The following is a 7,233-nucleotide window of genomic DNA, read 5'->3' on the forward strand; positions in this document are numbered from 1 at the left end:
ACGCGGCTCCACCAGCTGCTCGCGTGCTTGGCAGCGCGGTGGCATCGCGAGGAGGGACTGCAGACGACGTGAGCGGGCGAGTCTTCGGCTTCATGGCACAGGGATGGTGGGGACACGGCGGTGATGGGCGAGAAATGGTCGGCCGGAGCAAGCGGGCACCGGCGTGCGCAACGGCGGTGGTGACATATTGATGAGTGCGCGTATGGGAGCTTAGTTTAGTTTTGTATAGGGTTGGTCAAACTTCAAAGAACACCGTACTATTACACATACCAATTAGACTGAGGCAGCGCTTATACTACCATATTAGTTAGCACATCAATGATACGGAATCCTGTGCAAGCACGTGCACCGCGGCCGCGCGGTCAATTGAATGGTGCGTCACTGTGTCGCGCTCGAAGGACATCCACCGAACCTTTTTGTGTGTGTGAAAACAATCCCCGAATATTACTCAACTTTTTTTTCCTGGAAAAGTTCTTCACGCTGCAATATTTCCATATATTTGAATTTAGCTTTAGTTTGTGTTTATTTGGATTTGGACGTTTTAGGTGCGCCCTAGTTTTTTGTAATACTGATTCTGTGTGTGTGACTGAGAGAGAACGTGTGTATGTGTCCATATGTGTGTTGTGGCGGAAGGGCAATGTGGAGATGGTGTGCGTGTGATAGAGGCATAGAGAGGTGTGAATGTGCAAATGATCATGCATGAGTGAGACATAGAGATATGCCGATACGTTGTGTATACATGAGAGAATGATCTTCTATTTGTACTTTTGTGTGTGCGAGAGAGAGAGAGAGAGGAGCATCCGTAACACAACAACCATCTCTCTCGATTCGTCCATCCCTCGCACGATCGCATGTAACACATGCATCAACGCACACATTTTGACAGCCTCACCCGGCCCATGCCCACCTCAAGGCCTGCACATCGCTCTCTATCTCGCACGCACAATATCTTCATGAAAACCTTATTTAGCATGTAGCTTTCCATCACATACACACACATTCTCTCCATAGGTTTGATTTCTCTCAATATCTGACACACACACACACACACACACACACACACACACACTCCCCTCCCCCGAGCACACAATTCATCCCCATCCAAGGTTATATGGCGACCACTATCGCTTGTGCTTCTCTGCACCCCAGCATGCACACCACCTCAACCTTCAAAGAGGGCATCGAGGAGATCGAAGACGGCGACCACACTGCACTAGAGAATGTGGGGCCATTTGGAAGTAGGATGATGTGACGACGGCTGACTGACTCCTCCCCTCTCTCTCTCTCCCGCACAAAATTACCAATCCCTCTCTCTCCCACACAAAATTATCAATCCCTCAACCCACGAGATCCTTCCCCTCTCGTCCATGTTTTTCTAGCTCTCGCATCAAACCTGTTGTCTCTTCTCCTTCGATGTGTACAAAATCCGGATGCACACGCATCTCACGTATATTACATGTCTCCATCTTAATAACAGACCTAACTTCTTCCTCTCTCTCTCTCTTGTTAGGTTTGTCTCCTACTCTCTCGCCCACATACATACAATCTTTCCCGCCCTATCTCCTCCATCTTCGCAAGCTCTCTCTACCCGTTTCATTCACACATTGGGATGTGTTCAAAATGTAGCTTTTATAATGGATCATGTAGAGTTATGGTTGGTTTTGTTGCATCCTACAAAGTAATAACTATGAAATGCATTTAGATTTTCATTTGACTGGGATTATGTGAGTTTGAGCATATTGTGAAGTACTATAGACCTCGTATACATCTTGGAATTCAACAGTGATTCTAACTATTGAATTGTATAAACCATTACATTCGAAGCCAGTAGCCTAATATATTTATTTCACGATTACAACAAATGATTAATTCACTACAAACTAAGAAAACAAATGTGTACTCCCTCAGTTTTTATTTAAGTCCGCGTATTAGCATTGGTCAAAGTCAAGTTTTGTAAACTCTCACAAAGTTTATAACAAAAAATATTAGCATATACAATAACAAATAAATACCATTAGATTCATTATTGAATGTATTTTAACATCATACATATTTTTTATGGTAAATGTTTATATTTTTCTATAAAATTGGTCAAACTTTAGGAAGTTTGACTTCTGTCAAACCTAATATGCAGAGTTAATAAAAACGGAGGGAGTACTAGTAGTTACTAGTACTAATAACTACTAATACTACTCGCTAGTTGCTTAGCCCAATCACCCAACACACCACACGGGGAGTTCAGTGTCACAAAATTTTGAGGTCGGCGGGAAAATCTCCCGCGACCCTGATTCGAGCAGTGCGAAGTTACCATCATACCCTTCAAAACAGGCCTACAGATGATGCTTGGTAGGTGCTGTTTTGGTAACTTCAGGTTCAACCTACCCAGCCAACCCTACCCCGGCACCCAGAGTAGTACACCTGAATACTCCCCATTTTCTATCCCCACCACAAAATAGAATTCTCCACGGCACCGCAACCTTCGTGCTCCTCCCCTTCTACATCGGCGCACTCGTCCACCGTAGCGCATCTGCCTGATCGACGATGTCATATGCCACACTGGAGCCAGACCACCATCATTGTCGTACACGGAGCCTCTTCCCCGGCACTGTCTTCCATGGTCTCGGATCTGCTTCCCAGAAGCCAACGTCAAGCGCAGAAGCACCACCGTCGTGGACAATGAACTGACTCCCGTTGCCGACCATGATGCACAGAGGCCGCCGCGACCATCGTACTCCTCCTCGATTGGTAATGTGTGTATTGAATCTCTTAGTAGTACATGTGCAATTCCAGTTTTGTTCATACCTACCCTTCAAATTTCCTGGTTGCTATTGTTCCCATAAAAGTAATTGGTTATAGCTTGCATTGTCCAACAGGATATCACCTTGTAATTGTGAGTCGCTCCTGTATCGCGCTATGGTTGGGTAGGTTCTTCATCTGCAACCACTAGTGTGGCAAAGGATGGAAAGTTTTTTAGAACTAGCAAGATGCCCATGAGTTGCACGGAACATCAAGATGCATTTGTATGAGTAGTTTATCTTGTGGGAGAAAAGGATGAACGAGGGAAGGCCTTATTTGCAAATGTGGAGAGGGGTGTGGGTATCTTTTTGCAAAATCGCCATAGTTTCCTTCCTATCAATCAGATATAAATCGGACGGCCTATATTGCAGGATGGCAGGCACACCATCATCACCAACTTTGTTTTTTATCAGAGTAGTAGATATATATATATAATATATATAAGAGATATATAAGATATAATAAGTAGTGATAAAAATAAATATATAATATAACATATATATATATAATATATATATAAGAGTAGAGAAGAGAGTAGAGATAGCAGGGATGTCGGGAAAGGATCACCCGCGCGGGGGAAAAAGCGGCCGGGCGGGCGCTAGTTTTGGCGTGTGGCGTCCGACGCGGTTTATAAAATCCAACGCCCTCCCACAGCTCTGTGCCTCGCCATCGCTCTCTCCCGGCTCTTTCTCGCCTCGCCGGCGCCGCGCCACCATGCCGCCGCGCCGCCGGGAAACTTGGGGCTACCGCGGCGTCCTCACGCGCCCCTTCCACGGCTTCTCCGCTGAGATCCGGTTCCGCGAGATGCGCCTCGGCCTCAACACTTTCGACACCAGCCACGAGGCCGCCCGCGCGTACGACGTGGCGGCGTGGCGCCTCCAGCGGCCTCGTAGGGAGATGACCTTCCCCAATGTGGCGACGCGGGAGCGGACGCAGGAGCTCGCGCATCTGCAGTGGCTTATCACCGACGAGGATCGTCGCGATAACCGGAGGCGGGAGCACTGTCACCGAGATGGACGGGGAAGCCATGGCGCTATGGCACCAACGCTTCCCGCAGGACATCATCAATGAGTGCGAGTTCTACGCTCAAAGGAGGGAGGAGAGGGAGAAGAGGAGGGTGGAGCGAGCTGCCTATCCCGAGGACAGACGTACGCGGAAGGCGGCCACTCAATTCAACATCAAGCTAGGAGCAGCGTCGCCCTGGGACTCCGACGATGATCGGTATCTTGACACCTACATTGAGATGTCGGAGGAGGACATCACCTAGGCGGAGTTGGACGACGAGGAGTAGTTGAACTATCTATTTTTTATCTATCTATCTATCTATGCTATATCTATGCTGAGAACTATCTATGTATATATCTATGCCAGTATTGACTCGGAGTCGAATGTGTATCGAGTCAAAGTAGAAAGGAGAAAAAAATATAGTGCGGCCTCTGGAGCCAGCACTCCCTGGCCCGCAAAAACTGGCTATTCTAGCGCTGTAGATGCTTTTTCAACGCGCTGCGCATTGCGCTTCTGTTGGAGATGCTATAACAGGGCAGATGAGTGCTTTAACGTTGCCCACAAGATGCGTGAGTATTACTATATTTTTCTTGCCAGGTTGAGATTTTAAAACCACGAGTGCTAACATGCAGAGGAGCAATGAAGACCAAACACGGGATATTGGAGACATCTTCAAGGAACGTGGCAAGTTAAAGAGGAGCTGCACCGAACCTGTAAAATGAGCTTTGGTAAGTAACACCCTTTCAATTACTTGTTGGGGAACGTAGTAATTCAAAAAAAATCCTATGATCACGCAAGATCTATCTAGGAGATGCATAGCAACGAGACGGGAAGAGTGAGTCCACGTACCCTCGTAGACCGAAAGCGGAAGCGTTATGTTAACGTGGTTGATGTAGTCGAACGTCTTCACGAAACAACCGATCCAAGTATCGAACGTACGGCACCTCCGTGTTCAGCACATGTTCAGCTCGATGACGTCCCTCGAGCTCTTGATCTTGTAGAGGGTCGAGGGAGAGTTCCGTCAGCACGACGGCGTGGCGACGGTGTTGGTCATATCATCCACGCAGGGCTTCGCCTAAGCACTACGACGCTATGATCGCAGGAGTAAACTGTTGAGGAGGGCACCACACACGGCTAAGAAACAACTGTTGTGCTTTTGGGGTGCTCCCTGCCCACGTATATAAAGGAGGGGGAGGAGGAGGCCGACCCAAGGGGGGCGCGACAAGAGGGGGGGAGTCCTACTAGGACTCTGTTCCTAGTAGGATTCGCCCCCCTTCCCTTCCAATGGAGAGGGGGGAAAGGGGAAAGGAGGGAGAACAAGAAGGAAAGAGGGGGGCTGCACCCCCTCCCCTTGTCTAATTCGGATTGGGCAAGGGGGGCGTGCGCCACCTCCCGTGGTCTGCCTCCTCTCCTCCACTATGGCCCAATAGGCCCATTAACTTTCTCGGGGGGTTCAGGTAACCTCCCTGTACCCCAAAAAATCCCCAATCTTCTTGGGAAGCATTCTGGTGTCTATATATAACCTTCCAATATATCAATCTTTTCCTCTCGACCATTTCAAGACTCCTCGTCATGTTCGTGTTCTCATCCAGGACTCCGAACAAACTTCGGTCACCAAAACACATAACTGATAATACAAATCGTCATCGAACGTTAAGCGTGCGGACTATACGGGTTCGAGAACTGCTACCTCTTGAGCACTGTGTTGGTTTTTCCCTTGAAGAGGAAAGGGTGATGCAGTAAAGTAGCGTAAGTATTTCCCTCAGTTTTTGAGAACCAAGGTATCAATCCAGTAGGAGACCACGCTCAAGTCCCACGCACCTACACAAACAAATAAGAACCTTGCAACCAACGCGATAAAGGGGTTGTCAATCCCTTCACGGCCACTTGCAAAAGTGAGATCTGATAGAGATGATAAGATAATATTTTTGGTATTTTTATGATAAAGACTAAGAAGTAAAGATTGCAAAATAACAATAGATTGGAAACTTATATGATGGAAAATAGACCCGGGGGCCATAGGTTTCACTAGTGGCTTCTCTCAAGATAGCATAAGTATTACAGTGGGTGAACAAATTACTATCGAGCAATTGATAGAATTGAGCATAGTTATGAGAATATCTAGGTATGATCATGTATATAGGCATCACGTCCGTGACAAGTAGACCGACTCCTGCCTGCATCTACTACTATTACTCCACACATCGACCGCTATCCAGCATGCATCTAGAGTATTATGTTCATAAGAACGGAGTAATGCTTTAAGCAAGATGACATGATGTAGAGGGATAAAGTCATGCAATATGATATAAACCCCATCTTTTTATCCTCGATGGCAACAATACAATACGTGTCGTTTCCCCTACTGTCACTGGGATCGAGCACCGCAAGATTGAACCTAAAGCTAAGCACTTCTCCCATTGCAAGAAAGATCAATCTAGTAGGCCAAACCAAACTGATAATTCGAAGAGACTTGCAAAGATAACCAATCATACATAAAAGAATTCAGAGAAGATTCAAATATTGTTCATAGATAATCTTGATCATAACCCACAATTCATCGGATCTCGACAAACACACCGCAAAAGAAGATTACATCGAATAGATCTCCAAGAGAATCGAGGAGAACTTTGTATTGAGATCCAAAGAGAGAGAAGAAGCCATCTAGCTAATAACTATGGACCCAAAGGTCTGAGGTAAACTACTCACACATCATCGGAGAGGCTAGGCTGTTGATGTAGAAGCCCTCCGTGATCAATGCCCCCTCCGGCGAAGCGCCGGAAAAGGCCCCAAGATGGGATCTCACGGGTACATAAAGTTGCGGCGGTGGAAATAGGGTTTTGGCTCCTGTGCTGATGGTTTGGGGGTACGTAGGTATATATAGGAGGAAGAAGTAGGTCGGTGGAGCCACGAGGGGCCCACGAGGGTGGAGGGCGCGCCCAGGGGGTAGGCGTGACCCCTGCCTCGTGGCTTCCTCGTTGGTTGCTTGACGTCCACTCCAAGTCCTCTGGATCACGTTTGTTCCAAAAATCACGTTCCCGAAGGTTTCATTCTATTTGGACTCCGTTTGATATTCTTTTCCTTCGAAACACTGAAATAAGCAAAAAAAACAACAATTTGGGCTGGGCCTCCGGTTAGTAGGTTAGTCCCAAAAATGATATAAAAGTGTATAATAAATCCCATTAAACATCCAAAACAGAATATATAATAGCATGGAACAATCAAAATTTATAGATACGTTGGAGACGTATCAAGCATCCCCAAGCTTAATTCCTGCTCGTCCTCGAGTAGGTAAATGATAAAAACAGAATTTTTGATGTGGAATGCTACCTAGCATATTTCTCAATGTAATTTTCTTTATTGTGGCATGAATGTTCAGATCCGAAAGGTTCAAGATAAAAGTTTAATATTGACATAAAAATAACAATACTT

At 46.5% G+C, this 7,233-nt stretch overlaps 1 pseudogene; it reads left to right on the top strand.

The window, feature by feature from the left end:
- Positions 1-3,510: 3,510 nt before the first annotated feature.
- LOC141027203 (uncharacterized) lies at positions 3,511-4,063 on the top strand (annotated as a pseudogene).
- The last annotated feature ends 3,170 nt before the right edge of the window (positions 4,064-7,233 follow it).

This window comes from Aegilops tauschii, chromosome 7, assembly GCF_002575655.3.
Source record: "Aegilops tauschii subsp. strangulata cultivar AL8/78 chromosome 7, Aet v6.0, whole genome shotgun sequence".
Taxonomy (NCBI): domain Eukaryota; kingdom Viridiplantae; phylum Streptophyta; class Magnoliopsida; order Poales; family Poaceae; genus Aegilops; species Aegilops tauschii.